Source organism: Lissotriton helveticus, chromosome 9, assembly GCF_964261635.1.
Source record: "Lissotriton helveticus chromosome 9, aLisHel1.1, whole genome shotgun sequence".
NCBI lineage: Eukaryota > Metazoa > Chordata > Amphibia > Caudata > Salamandridae > Lissotriton > Lissotriton helveticus.
This window is the reverse complement of record NC_136070.1, coordinates 131,325,489-131,341,684: the sequence shown is the minus strand read 5'-3', so window position 1 is coordinate 131,341,684 and position 16,196 is coordinate 131,325,489.

The window sequence follows — 16,196 nt, the reverse complement described above, 5'->3', positions numbered from 1 at the left end:
TTCACATACCCCAAAACTTCGACGCCATAAGTGGCTGTTGGTATACATTGTGATTTGTATATCTGAATCAGCGGTACAACCACCTCAGCCTCTTTTAGTTGCCTGAGGCTGATGATGGAATTCACTGCTTTAGAGAGTTTGGTTCTGCCATCGGCCACATCGGCTTGCCAAGAGCCAGAGTCCGCAAAGACTAGGCCCAGGTATGGGAAAGTGCTTGTGCTTGCTAATGATTCGCTGTCCAATTTTATAGACTTCATGCAATGCTTTTTTGGCCTGCAAGTCATTATATAAGATTTTTTAAAATTTGTAAGAAGGTCCAGATTGGCCATAAAAGATACAAAACCGGTAACTAAAGTGCGTAGTGCATTGGGTGTGCAGCCCATAAGGACCGCATCATCGGCGTAGAGAAGCACGGGGAACAATTTGCCATTGATTTTGGGTACATCACTGGTCAGTTTAGACAGGGAGTTATGCAATTCATTTATATAAAGAATAAAAAGTAGAGGGGTCAGAACACAACCTTGTCTGACCACTCTGCCAATAGTGATGTCCCCAGAAACCTCGCCGTCATTGCATATCCTTACCCGTGCCTTTAAGTGCAAATACGCCAAAAAATAAATGAAAGCCTCATCCAACCCGTATTTTAAAAGGATCTCCCATAGGCCCGATCTATTAACAAAATCAAAGGCTGAGGTTAAATCCATAAATCCCAAGTATAGTGGAGTTTTTTGGGCACTCGTATATTTGCCGAAAATAAGGTTCAAATTCAAACACTGTTCCACAGTGCCAACGTTACTTCGAAATCCCAGCTGACAGTAATTTAAAATTTGGTTGTCTTCAGCCCAACTTCTAATCTTATTAAAGACAACCCTGCCCAAGATCTTTAAGGTGTTGTCTATCAAAGAAATTGGGCGGTAACAGCTCGGGTTAGATCTGTCGCCCTTTTTAAAAATGGTACAAAAGGGGGTGGTGATGGACGGAGCATCTGAATCAATCAAACACTCACACCCAGTCAAAAGATCTGGGTTTAATCCATCACCGTTCTTTAGCCCACTCTGCCACCCCAGTTCAGACGTGGCTATATGCAAATCAGTCTGACCCTGTGCCTCATGGGAACAGTCCAGCCCGAACTGCCAAGCCATGTCTTCCCTGGACCGGAAACAAGCTTCAGAGGACCGGTTTCTGGCATTCCAGCCGTCTTCAGCCCGGTTTGCTTGAATCCAGTGGCAAAGTGAGCAAGGGACTCACGTCTGAGCATACCCTGCCACACTTATGGCGGCCAAAAGCGGTACAAAAGGGAGTGTTTGATTTGCTCAAACGCTCCGTCCATCATCCCCTTTTGTACCGCTTTGTTCGCCCTAAGTGTGGCAGGGTATGCTCAGACGTGAGTCCCTTGCTCACTTGGCCACTGGATTCAAGCAAACCGGGCTGAAGACGGCTGGAATGCCAGAAACCGGTCCTCTGAAGCTTGTTTCCGGTCCATGGAAGACATGGCTTGGCAGTTCGGGCTGGACTGTTCCCATGAGGCACAGGGTCAGACTGATTTGCATATAGCCATGTCTGAAATGGGGTGGCTGAGTGGGCTAAAGAATGGTGATGGATTAAACCCAGATCAGTTGACTGGGGGTGAGTGTTTGATTTGCTCAAACGCTCCGTCCATCATCCCCTTTTGTATCGCTTTTTAAAAATGGGCACAATAATACTGGTCGACCATGAATTCGGGATAGCTGTATTAGTTAAGTTGTTAAAAATATTGCATAGGAGGGGAGCCCAGAACTCAGGTTTATGTTTTATGAGGTCAATAGATAACCCATCCAGGCCTCGGGCTTTATTCCCTGCACTTTGAGTTATGGCATCCTCAACTTCAGAAATTGTTATAACTAACTGTGCCACTGGGAAACATGTATGATTGCTAAAAACCGTTGTGGAAGCAGTATAAATTCTAGCAAAGTGCTCTTCCCAAAGTTCCCTAGGTATATTACAGCTTATTGGGATGATAGCCGAGTCCATAGACCTCATTTCTTTAACTACACTCCAGAATCCAGTTACATCCTTAAGTAGTGCAGCACAAGCAAGATTTTCCCAACGTTCTGTCAACATTTCTTCAGAAGGGGATTTAGTTGCTTTCGTGTAACAAGCTCTTAGTGATCTGACTAGAGTTAAATTCCTGGGTATGGCCGCTAATGCTACACGCAGGTCTCTATTGGCCCGCAAGCAAGTACCATTGAACCATCTAGGATTTTTGCTTGGGTTAGTGGCGGGTTTAGAGATTAAGGGCCAGATGTAGGTAGGCTTTTACCGGGTGGTAACGGCCGAAAACCGGTAAAATCGGCCGTTACCGAGGAAATGAGATGTAGGAGGCCGGAAAATACCGATGTTCTTAAAATCCGAGTCGGAAACATACCGACTCGGTAAGAATGACCCGGTAAAATTACCGTGTCGGAATCTACCGTATACATAAATACCGAGTTCGTATTTTCCGACTCGGTAAATCAGAAACGGTAAAATAAGCCTTGGAGATGTAGGTAAGCCCAAAAATACCGATTCTGCCGAAAAACGGTATTTTTAAGTCGGTATTTACCATGCATTGAAAGCAGGTGGTAACCAAGGGAGGGCTATAAAAAAAGTCCCAAAATGCACCTCAGGACCCATGATGGCGGCTTTCTACATCATAGCAAGACGGCAGAGACTACAGGCAGCAGGACAGAGAGAATGGCTAAGGGAGGAACAAGTGTACAGGCAGAGGATAACACTGTTCCAACTGACAGAGCCTGAAATACTGCAGAGGTACAGGCTACACCCAGACACCATCAAGCAATTGATCAGGGACCTACACCCTCTCCTGGACCACCCAACACCCAGGGCCCATGCCATCCCACCTCATGTCCAGGTGCTATGTAGCTTACACCTGCTGGCCTCAGGGAGCTACCAGAGTGTGATAGCTGTAGTGGGTGGCGTGTCCCAGGGCTGCCTGTCCCGCTTCTTCAGGAGGTTTCTTGACGCCATGATGCAGAGGATGGGGCATTATATTAAATTCCCTGTTACACCGGCAGATTTAGCCAAAACCAAGACTGACTTTTATCAACTGGCACACTTCCCTCACGTGATCGGCTGCATCGATGGCACCCACGTCCCACTCTGTCCACCTGCAGCCACAGAGCACATATACAGGAATCGCAAATCGACGCACTCCATCAACGTCCAGGTCATATGTAATGCAGGTAACCTCATCACTGACATCGTAGCCAAGTTCCCCGGAAGTACCCATGATTCATACATATTCCAGAACAGTGGAATATACACACGCCTACTTGCCGGAGAATTTGGAAATGGATACCTGCTAGGTAAATCACATTGACACACCCTGACACTCACATCAGATCTACGTCTCAAGTACTTGCAATTAATGTCTATCTTTCTCCCCCTAGGCGACAGTGCATATGCCCTGCGGTCCTTCGTGCTCACTCCCTACCTCAACCCATCCACCAGGAGTGAAAGGCGATACAACGTGGCTCACAGATCCACACGAAACGTAGTTGAGCGCACATTTGGACTCCTAAAGAGCAGGTTTCGCTGCCTCCATAAGAGTGGAGGTGCACGGCAGTACACCCCAATCATCTGCTGCAAAATAATAGCGACCTGTGCAATGTTGCATAATCTCGCCACCAAGCAAGGCACTGAGGTGGAGCTCACATTTCATGAGGACATTGATGACGACCCAGAGGTGGCAGAGCCCCAAGCCACAGTGGCAGCAGCAGCTACAGATGGGAGACTGAGACGGGCAGAGGTTACACAACAATATTTCTGAGTGAGTAAAGAGACACAGGCATGAATGTAACTTTGTGTAAGTAGTTTAATAATCACTACGCCACAGCATTGTTAGCTCACATTGGGCTCACTAATACTAACACTCCATGAGTGTGTTGTCACGGTTCACACCACCGTGACTACAGCCTTGGGTGGAGTGCAAAGTCATTGTTTGTGGCCACGGGCCACAGGGCGGGGCTGCTGTGGCTGTGAGCCTATGTCCTCACGCTGGCCTGTCAAACTTCCCCCACGCCTGCCACTCCTCCGTAAGTCATGCACAGGAGTGCTTGCACCACTCCTGCTGGTGGACCCCTCGCTTTCGGCAGCACAAGTGTCGCCTCCAGTGCCAGTCTGATGCGCGAGCACTAGCTCCATGGCAGTGGTCATCCTGGCCATACCTTCACTTAAATTGGTGCAGCACTGCACTATGGCATCCTGCATCGTGACTGACCGTCTGCACAGCAGAGTGGTAGCAGTTGCAAACCTGTTCAGGGCCTTGGTTTGCTGGCGCACATCCACACGGGCCTTGCGTCTCTCCAAATGGTCCCTGTCCAATTTGTCACACAGGACAGTCATGCACTGTGTGATATCTGAAATTCCTGACGCCATGGATTGTATGCCTTCTGCCATGTCCCCTATGCCCTTGCCTACTGCTTCCAGTTTATTGTTAGTTGTGCGTGCGTGCCTCTGAACCCCCATCATTGCTTTTGCCTGCAGGCGCTGCACCTTCACCATGGTGGCCTCCAGTCCGCAGAAGACACCTTGGACTTGCCGCACATCCTCTACCTCCCGTGGCCGTCGCCCTCGGACACTGGCCCGCGTGACTCTGGGACTGGGCTGCTGCTCGGTGTTGCCTCTGTCCTGTGTGTCACCCTCCACCTCCTCCTCCTCCGATGATGTTTGCAGTATTCTGCGAGGGGGCACATCATGGCTCCTGACTCTTCCCAGCACTGGGGATGGTGATGTGGGGGTGGGTGATAGTTCTGCCGCTCCTGTGTCCTGACTACCAAATAGGAGAGGGGAACGTGGATATTCAGCAGTTGCCTCCTCAGGTATCGGGGCAGCCTGCTCTTGGTCCTGCCCTCCGTGAGAAGTGCTAGGTCCGGCTCCTTCCCTCCTCTTCTCTCTGACCTCAGCTGTGCTGCGCTTTGACTCTCCTGTGGACAGACATGGACATTGTGTCAGTAATGTTGTTCACCTGTGTCATGAGATTAAATACACTTCTATTGCACATTTGCCTGTCTCTCATTTGCCTATGCTACTTGTCTGTTGCTCCCCTTGCTGCAATGCACGCTGACTGCTCTGAGGTATCTACACATGACTACATTTCCCAGGATGCATTGCAGGACATTAGTTAAACCTGTTGTGGAGTCTGATTTATCCTGTGAGGGGAATAGGTAAAAGGGTAAATGATATTGTTCCTGCATCTTACCTGCTTTCTTTGCTCCTCTTGCTGAGCTGTCTGCGTCTCCTATTCCGTGTATACATTCCTTCTCAAGGGTTGTAGCGACCATCTCCTCAATGTCGGTGAGTCTGGGGGCTCTGTTTCTTCCGCCTCCTGTAGCAGCACTTTCCTTGCGGTGGGCAGCAAGCTTTTTTTTGGTGATTATGCGGATGTCATACCACCGTTTTTTTAGGTCTTCAAGGTCACGGTGGGTGACACCAATGGCATTTACCTTGCCTTGTATGTCCAACCAGGTGCTGCGCTTGATTGATTCAGCAACATGCAGAGTTTGCTTTCCAAATATTTTCCCATAATGTCTGACAACCTCCGAAATCAGCACCTGCAGTTCCTCCTGGCTGAACTTCTGCTTCCTTTTGCGCTCAGCAGCTTCTCTCTGTGCCTCCTGGCTCTCCATCTTGCTGTGTAGTTTGTGTCAGGAAAGGCTGCTCCACACTCTGTCCTCCTGCTCTCCTGACTGTTTGTTTCTGCACCTGCATGGGCGTGGCCTGTCCCAGGTACTGGGGTGTGGTGCTTGGATCTGATTGGTTAGTTCCCCTGTGGCTTGGAATTTGGGTGTGGTTGAAGTACCTGATTGGTTCACAGGCACACATGTTTGTCAGTTTCAAATTCTTCGGCGGATAGTTCCGACACGGTAAATACCGGGTCGGTTTTTCCCGACTCGGTATTTTCCGGGTCGGAAGTTGCCATTCATTCCTATGGGCCATGGCACCGGTGGATCGGTTTTGGTTTTTCCGTCTCGGATTTTACCGTGTAGGTATATTCCGAGTCGGTAAATACCGTTTCCGAGTACCGACAGGTTCCGAGTCGGTATTTTATACCGTCATTGTTACCTACATCTCATTTTCCTCCTCGGTAATACCGAGTCGGTATGACTCGGTATTTAAGAGGTCGGTAAATATTATTTACCTACATCTGGCCCTAAGTGTTTAATACTGGCACACAGACCGCTGAAAGCCTCAATGATCTCGCTGCCCGTGGAGCTGCTCGATAAGCACATATCTACCAATAAAGGATGCGATTTTATCATGCGTTCTAGCAGGGCCTTGTTATCTATACTCTTCCAGATTACTCTAAGTTTATCGGTGGATGCCACCAGATGTTTTGCCCCTATTTCTTTTCGAGAAAGGAATTTAGAGGAAAGTCTAATGGTTATTGTAATTGGATTATGGTCACCTTGACTAATGCATAAAACCTCAGCCTTAACTAAAAAATTTGCCAGTGCAGATGATATAAAAACATAATCTATGGTAGATGAACATCCACGACGTCTATAGGTAGGCAAATGACCTTTATTCGAGTAAACACCAGCCTTTTCCATTGTATAGATTAGATTACGGGAGGAGAAATAATTACAAAGCTCCTCACCCCTTCTACATGTATTGATCCTTACCGACACGAGGGTGGTGTTGTCAATATCTCTGTGTAACCGCGCGTTAAAATCCCCACCTAGACAGAGACCATCTAATTTACCATACATCTGTACATCTAGTAGTCCATCAATAAATTCAAACAAATTAATACAATTTCTATTTGGTAGTGATGTAAAATCATTATTATAAAAATTAATTAAACATATTGAAGCCCCCATGTGTAGATTGGGAGAGGTGTGGCGCCGCGGCCAGGGCGTCTGACGCTGTAATCTGGGGATCAGGGTTTGGTCCCCGGCTCCGGCGGCAGGTTAGCCCAGCACCATGCGACTCTGGGCAATAGCTTGCTTAATCTTCCAGACGGCCCCCAGCGCCTAGAGACCCTAACGGGTGATTGTGCGCTATACAAATGTGGATTATTATTATTATTATTATTATTATTATTATTGTGGCTTGAAAATTCTCGTTATTTGTCGCCACGGGTTTTATGCTACCTCCAGCTGAGATCTTTATCCATGTTGATAGACCCCCGCACGGACGTCCCATCTTAGGGCTAGGTACAATGCTATTATAGCACGCAAATCCTTCAAGGAACAATTCATTTGCACACCATGTCTCTTGGAACATCAGGATATCGTATTCTCTAACCAAATCAACCCACTCCATGGAGTTTAATTTGGAACTCAGTCCTGCGATGTTCCAGCTTAACACATTCAAGTTGGGGTCTAAACCTCTAAGTTCTACAACAATTGGGCATTCGACTAGGGATTCCACTAATTTCGGTATAGTGGACAATGTTTGACTTGATAGTCAGTCCTGGCTTTCTAGACCAGACAGGGCTGTAAATCGATTTTGTGTCGTAAATATTGGGGTTGGAAGATTACGTGACCATGTGGGAGGTTTGTAGAAAAAACCTAAGGGCAATGGGTGTATATGGGTTGGAGCAGTGTTAATATCGGTTTGTGCTCGTAATAGCCATTTCACCAAGGGTGGACCTCTAAAATTCATGACTATGCAGTCACCTGAGATGTTCTTTTCTGATGGTCCCACCCACCCTACTCGGCGGACCATTTGAATTTCGTTAGCATTCGTCGTCCCTAGACCCTTGTACTTCATTAGCCAATAAATGCATTTATTCTTAAGTTGTTCCCAAGATTCAGATTGGTCTTTTTTAAGTGGGGGGGGGGGGCGACTAGTATCACAACATAAGGACATGCTTCCGGGGGTAGATTAAGAACGTCCTTGGATGGACTATTATCCAAAATATTAGATATAGAAATATTGTTTTGGGCAATGACTGGAATTATGGGAACGACTCCCGAATGTGCAGGATTTGGGGGGGGGCCCGACTAGTATCACAACATAAGGACATGCTTCCGGGGGTAGATTAAGAACGTCCTTGGATAGACTATTACCCAAAATATTAGATATGGAAATATTGTTTTGGGCAATGACTAGAATTATGGGAACGACTCCCGAATGTGCAGGAGTGGCTAATGCTGGGTTATTGCAAGTGGGCCTGTTACCAGGTGCCAGATTCACCATGAGTTCCATGCTACCAGTTGGTTTGGGACAGACGTCGTTCTTAAGGTTGGCACACATGGCACATGCAGTATTAACAGCAGGGGATATACAAGCATTGTCCTCATTGACTAAGCTATGAGCTGCAGCCTCCGTTGGTTTAAAACACTGATCCCCTCTAATTTTATCGACAGTAGTGACTACTTGTTTTTGCGTATCTAGTTTCTTAACCAAGTTTTCCATTCTGTCAAGGCGTTTACATAAAGCATTGAATTGTTTATCCATCAAAGTTTTTAAACGCCCATGAACAGAGTCCACTATAATGGCAATAAGAGTATTATCCAATCTTCCACTTGTGCCTTGTGTGATTGTATGTTCAGTTTGGGTATTAATGGAATTAGCTGCCGCATCTGATATTGTCAAATCTACAGTAGGCTCATTTATTTGCTCAGTTGGGCTGACTGTTACGGCAGTGGCACCCCGTTTCCACATGCTCAGAGGGGTGGGTTGGGTCTTTTGGCGAACTGGCTGTTTCCTCTTACTAGTAGTGTTTTTAGATGCGCCCCTCTTCCTTTTTTCCCCCGCTGTTTTGATGGACGGCGCTACATTTCCAATGATAATATCGGCTTGAGTCCGTGATTGTAAGTCTGAAATGTCCTCATCTCCATTACTAGCCCCAGAACCCTCGGGCAAGATGTCGCGCTGGCAAGGGGTAGTGATTACAACATTAGATGATAATGGGAGGGGGGCAGGTAGGTTGTCCTGTCCTGCTCTCTCAGGCTGATATGATTGAGGCACGGAATGACCTATGGAGAGTCTCCTTTCAGTTTGCTCAATCTCTGTTGTAACCAAGTTGATGGCCTCTACAAATATGCTTCCTATGGTGCTTTCAATGGTGGTGGCTGAGGATGTTTTTAAACCTGGTATCACTGTACGTTTCCCCATATTACTTGCTATCAGTCACTCACCTTAGGCTAGCATTTAGAGGGGTGGCCCGGCCCGGCCTCTTCTGGCCTAAGACGGTCCCGCCCTTGTCCCGGGCTTCTCACGGCGCCGCCCGCGCATGTCCAGCGACGCGGGAGCTCAGCCTGCCTTTTGAGCGCCTCCAGGCGCGGAAGTGGGCGTGTGCACCGCGTCAGGACGCAGGGAGTCCTGGTGCCTGTAGTCTCTCCCTCTCAGCGGCCGCGCAGATGTCAGGAGCAGCAGCGGCGGGGGAGACCAACAGGCGTTGTCACCGAGTGCCAGGTGGGTTTAATCGAAATGAAATTCCCCCGCAGTGATGGTTGTTGCTTCAGTAGAGCCCCCGCTCCACCGAAGCTCAGCCTGCTTTTTGAGCGCCTCCGGGCGCGGAAGTGGGCGTGTGCACCGCGTCAAGACGCAGGGAGTCCTGGTGCCTGTAGTCTCTCCCTCTCAGCGGCCGCGCAGATGTCAGGAGCAGCGGCGGCGGGGGAGACCAACAGGCGATGTCACTGAGTGCCAGGTGGGTTTAATCGAAATGAAATGCCCCGCAGTGATGGTTGTTACTATAATAATGTGCCTTAACCGGTAATGATCTCATGGGTTCCATGAAGTATTTTTATTTATTTTATTTCCGCCATTTATAGAGCGCATGAATCACCCCGGGTGGGGTATCCCGGTGCTGCATTCGCGTGAGAGACAGTGAGAAGGAGCTAGAACAGTGATGCTTTAAGTTTTTTCCTAAAGGTCCAATGTATGTTAGCCCAATATATGTTAGCCGTTAGCCCAGCATCTCAAATTGGAAAATGTAACTTGATGTACCTTTTTCAATAAAAGTTAGTAAAATAAAAATACATTAAATATACTGGTCTGGCCCTAATTTTCTTTTAAGACACACACCCACTATGGCTCACTCTGAACCTAAAAAAAGTGAGCTACTAACAGTCTCAGATGTGCATAGCACTGGCACACACAAAATAAATCTAACAATCTTAAATCGCATTTTATTCTCTTTCTTTTTTCCTTTATTTCTTTCTGCCCCCCACCCTTCACTCTATTACACGTCTCTGGTCAAGGGAGTAGGAGGCAATTCATTTCTGAGGGGTGTGGGGACACAAAGACAGCCTTGGAGACTTTACTTTGACCCTATACAAATTGCCTGTTGTTTGCGAACCTCAGGCTCCGATAACACACACTATCATATAGTTTTGAAGTGAAATAGGGAGAAAGGTAGGACGTTGTCACAGTTTGAAGGTATGTGTTATTGTTATTTATATTTGCAAAGTCATTAAACTAAATGTGAAAATACATGTTGATGAACCTTGTAGCTTCATGCTTCAAGCAAATAGAGAGGGGAGAGAAAAAAGGAAGAACAAAATAAATGTTCTTAGTTACATTCCTTAACCTCAAAATGTAACTCGGCTAGTAACAAACCCAGGCATCTATAATAAAATCATGAACTTAAGCACTAAAAAACAAATATTCTCTAGTACCATTCAATGCAGAGGAGACATTATTTTGCGATTGTCTGTTTGTTAAATGATTCCACCATCCCTTTATGTATGTTGCACATGGCAACACGATTTAGTCTTTTCTGGGAAATAGCTAATCTGAGCCATGTTTTCAGTTGGCAAAGACCACTGAAGATTCTCTCAGCCTCCAAGAGGATGTGGCTAGATGACACGCTCAATATTGATCACCAAGTAAAGAAGCTCACAGCTAGCAGCTAAGGCATTCGTGGACTGTTGAGGACCTCCTCCCCTCCAAATCCAGAGGGCTGACTGTCCAGACCCTGGTAATCCTACGGCTTGACTATTGCAACCCTTCCCCTTCGGCTCTCCCTGATATGTGATAAAGATGTTACAGGTCATCCAAAATGCCACTGCTTTTCTCCACATAAACATCCAGAAGCACCAGTCAGCTAAGAAGGCTTTTACTGAACTTGTTAGAAATTTACTAAAACTTAATTCCAGGAAGATGGAGGTCCTCTTATTTGGTAATCAGACCACCCTGTGGGCACCATCAATGTCGGCAAAAACAGAATGGGGAAGGGAGGTTGAGGGGTGGGTGAGTGGGATGAATAAAAAAAGTTCACTTCCTTCCCCACTGCCACCATCTCATCAAGCGCCTGGACGTTCCAGGGCAATCGTGCGCTACACAAATTTCAAAATCAAATCAAATTGTCGCTCCTCCCCTTCTCTATCCAGAAACAGGAAGCACACAGGCTCCCCTAAGCCAATCACAACACTGCTGTCACCAGCATGACAGCAGTGTCATGATTGATCTAAGTGGCCTTTTTCGGTGCTCAGACAGGGAGTGGGAGTCTCTGCATGTTCTCCACCCAGGCTGTGCAATACAGGTGGGTGAAGAACATGCTAAGTGTGCATGGCGGTTTGGCAGGCCCAAACCAGCTGGTCAAACCGTCATGCACACCTAAGTGCACCAACCACTCCACCCCCTGCAGGCTGTAAAGACAGCCAAGCCCTTCCCCACCCAAAACTGGCTTCAACAGGGAAAAATAAAATCAAAATAACATCATGTTATTATCATTTTAGTTTTCCTTTTTTGCACTGCTGTGGGCCAACGCTCCTCCGCATTAGCGGAGGAGCCACCCGTGGTCATCATCTTGCTGGCCAGAGGAAGTAAGAACGCTGCCTATTCCTGTTAGTAGGGCCAGGAACCTAGGAGTTGTAAAGGATAACAAACTCTCCTTTGTTGAGCATGTGAATGCTGTTATATCGTTCTCTTTTCTACATCAAGAGGCTGATAAATCAAATCCTCCCCTATATTCCCGCTGTTGCAAACAAAATGGTGGTAACAGCCCTGGTCCTATCAAAGATAGATTATTGCAAAGACTTGTGTCTAAACATGCAGCACTAACATCTGAACAAGTTGCAAACTCTGCAGAATGCTGCTGCCAGATTGCTTGCAGGGATTCCCAAATTTAAATCTGTTTAGCGAGCCATTTACAATTTACATTGGCTCCCCATCAGGCAATGAATGAGACTTAAGGCTATGTGCACAGATTACAGAGTCCTACATGATGCTGGTCCAGACTACTTGAAACAGAGTTTCAAGTGGTATGAGACAAACAGAAACCTACGCTCCTTTGGAGCCAAGACACTAGGGTCGATTCCGATCCGTTAAAAAGCGCTTCGAATTGCGGTTCGGAGCGTTTTTCCCCATACAAATCGTACCTGTAGGCGTCCCCGTATGAATCTGCAAGTACGATCACAATCTAAAGCGTCACTCCGTACGACTCGTAAAAAACGCCGTCCGAATCGAAAGTCCATACGAATTGCAGTCGGATGACGTTCCACGCTACGTCCGGACGTAAAAAGACCGCGTCTCCCGAACCAGGAAGTACGATCCGTGTAGAACACACTCCGTACGGCTCTTTTTCTACGAGAGCTCAAAACTACCGTAAAACTACACTCCGGCACGAACCGCACGCCGGTACGCGACAAGCAGGACATGAACGCCATCGTCCGTCTCATCCCTATCCTGTACGGCCACCACCTCGTACTTAGGAACCGACGACGGCGCAGAAGGTGAGTACAACGAACTTCAACATACCTGTACGTGTTGCCACACGCGCACATCTCCATTGCACGACTGTCATGTCTGGGTACGTTTCACCACACACTCCCGCACTTCACCAGTGGAATACGGAGACGTACCGCACCTACGTCATCGACCTCGGGGTACGGTACGTCACCGCACAACACCAGTGGAATACGGAGACGCACCGCACCTACGTCATCGACCTCGGGGTACGGTACGTCACCGCACAACACCAGTGGAATACGTGCCGCATGTACGTCATCGACCTCGGGGTACGGTACGTCACCGCACAACACCAGTGGAATACGGAGACGTACCGCACCTACGTCATCGACCTCGGGGTACGGTACGTCACCGCATAACACCAGTGGAATACGGAGACGTACCGCACCTACGTCATCGACCTCGGGGTTACGGTACGTCACCGCACAACACCAGTGGAATACGTGCCGCATGTACGTCATCGAAGTACGTCACCGCACTTCACCAGTGTAATAGACGTGTGGGACATACGTCTGCTAAGTAATTGTAAGTGTAAGTATCAGAGTGTGTGTGTGTATAACACCCCCCCACTGCCCACCAGTGCCCAGCATCAGAGTCGGTGGCTGAGACCCCCCCACTGCCCACCAGTGCCCAGCATCAGAGTGTGTGGCTGAGACTCCCCCCACTGCCCACCAGTGCCCAGCATCAGATTGTGTGTATGGCTAACACCCCCCCCCCACTGCCCACCAGTGCCCAGCCTGAGAGTGTATGGCTGAGACCCCCCCCCCACTGCCCACCAGTGCCCAGCATCAGAGTGGGTGGCTGAGACCCCCCCACTGCCCACCAGTGCCCAGCATCAGAGTGTGTGTATGGCTAACACCCCCCCCACTGCCCACCAGTGCCCAGCATCAGAGTGTGTGTATGGCTAACACCCCCCCCACTGCCCACCAGTGCCCAGCATCAGAGTGTGTGTATGGCTAACACCCCCCCCCACTGCCCACCAGTGCCCAGCATCAGAGTGTGTGGCTGAGACCCCCCCACTGCCCACCAGTGCCCAGCATCAGAGTGTGTGTATGGCTAACATCCCCCCTGCCCACCAGTGCCCAGCATCAGAGTGTGTGTATGGCTAACACCCCCCCACTGCCACCAGTGCCCAGCATCAGAGTGTATGGCTGAGACCCCCCCCCACTGCCCACCAGTGCCCAGCATCAGAGTGGGTGGCTGAGACCCCCCCACTGCCCACCAGTGCCCAGCATCAGAGTGTGTGTATGGCTAACACCCCCCCCCCCCCCCCAACTGCCCACCAGTGCCCAGCATCAGAGTGTGTGTATGGCTAACAACCCCCCATTGCCCACCAGTGCCCAGCATCAGAGTGTGTGGCTGAGACCCCCCCCCACTGCCCACCAGTGCCCAGCATCAGAGTGGGTGGCTGGGACCCCCCCCACTGCCCAACAGTGGCCAACCTTTACATCAAAAACCTACCATTGCTAACCACATTACCATCAGGAGAGTGACACATGTCATCATACCTATATTCTAACATCACACCAGCTCCCAGGCACACAGCAGTCACAGACATTTTCACACAAACAAAAGTTCAGAAAAGGGAAAAAATAGCTTTATTCAGCTGGTTCTAAATAGAAAAGCAAATAAGAGTCCTCGCTCATTAAAGGCCAATGGCCAGTCCAAAGATGTCTCTGCAACAGTCTGTGCCTCCATGGGTGTGCTCACACCAAAACTTGCCTGCACCTGGCGTTTAATCCGCTGTGGCAACTATGGGGGCACCATCTGTGGAATCCTCCGGCACCGCATGGACAGGAGAGGGAAGGACAGGTGGAGTGGGTGCAGGTGTAGTGGATTCATCCACACTGGCTGGGGCATCGCCGAAAGTAGCTTCAAAAACCTGGCTGCACACCTCAGCCAGTGCGGAAAAACTACCACCTGAACCCGGGGACACATTGGGGGTGGAGGTACAGGGCTGTGAGTCAGTTCTACTGGGTGTGTGGATGCGTGTGTGAGGCATCTCCCCTCTCCCTGTGGGTGTGCCTACTTCCCCTTGAGAATGGGTGCGTGGAGCTTTTAGCTTCTTATGCTGTGTGTGTGCGCTGGGTGTGTCTGACCTGTGGCGTGTGCGTGTATGATGTGTAGGTATGTGAGAGGCAGAGGTGGATGGGTCTGAAGGATGGGGGGACAGATGCTGCTGGGTGTACAGAGCTGCCGTCAGTGTTGACTCCATGGCAGCCACACTCCGACGTAGATCAGACATGGCTGATGACATGCTCTCCATGAACGACACCACCTGTGTAAGCAGTTGTGTATGTCCATGGAGGACAGTCAGCATGGATGTCTGACCTACTGCAATCTGCCGGAGTAGGTCCACAGTCTCAGCACTGAGGGCAGCAGGGGACACAGTGGCAGGGGCTGCGGTGCCGGGAACAAAGGAGACACGGGGTCTAGCACGGACCCTAGGGACACTAACGACTGGGAGGGTGGAGATGGTACTGGAGGAGGGGAGGGCAGCCGAAGAAGAAGATGTGACCATTGCTGCATATTCCCCCTCCTCCTGAGAGTCTGACGCGGAGTTGTCGGCATGGTAAGATGTGTCAGTCACATGTCGTCCGGCCTGCAGACTCTCCTCACCCTCCGTGCCACTGCCTCCCTCTGACTCCTCATAGCAGGTGGCACTGTCGCTGGGTCCCTCAGCCTGGTCCGCGCCTGTGTCTCCTCCAGATTCAGATGATGATTCTATGGGCAAGGAGAACAACAAAAACATATCAGTCACCTGTACACATCAGACATATCAGGTACAATACATTATGCCTCATTTCTAAACATGGCATGCATCATGAGGCACATTACACAGAACTCTGCACAATGCAAAGTTTACTTGTGGCCAATTGTGAGAGACACAACGCTCAATGTACAGTAGGATACAAGCAAAAGGCAAGCAAAAAAATAGTATGAGATACACAATGATGATCCACTGCCTGACAACAGGATAGCTGATTATGCATCCCTGCTCATTTTCCCACCCTGCCACCCAAACCCAGAACAGGACATGTTTGAATTGCTTAGACCTTGTGCCACATGGGAAAAGTCCTGCCTGTACTGAAATGTGATGCCATCCTGGGACCTGAACCAAGTGTAACATCACCTCACACTGGCATCACAGCTGTTGACACCCAAAGCCTCATTGTGTGGCTGACCATCATTATTAGTTAGAAACAACATTCTACATATTTGGCGCATATGCACACACGCACTGCCCAGTGTGAGTATGCATAAGGCCAAAATATTGCACATGTACATTGTGCACCTGTATCCAACACATTACAATTCGAAAGAGTACCATGGTCCAAGGCCACTGAGGCAGACTTGGGCAGAAAACACATGTTTAGACTCAAGATCAGTGCCACAATATGAAGAATGGCAGACACAGTGAACATGTGGTGCTACATGTAATGTACCAACAGGTGTCACAGACCCACCTCAAACATGACGATGTGCAAAGGAAGATGCATACTGAGACATTG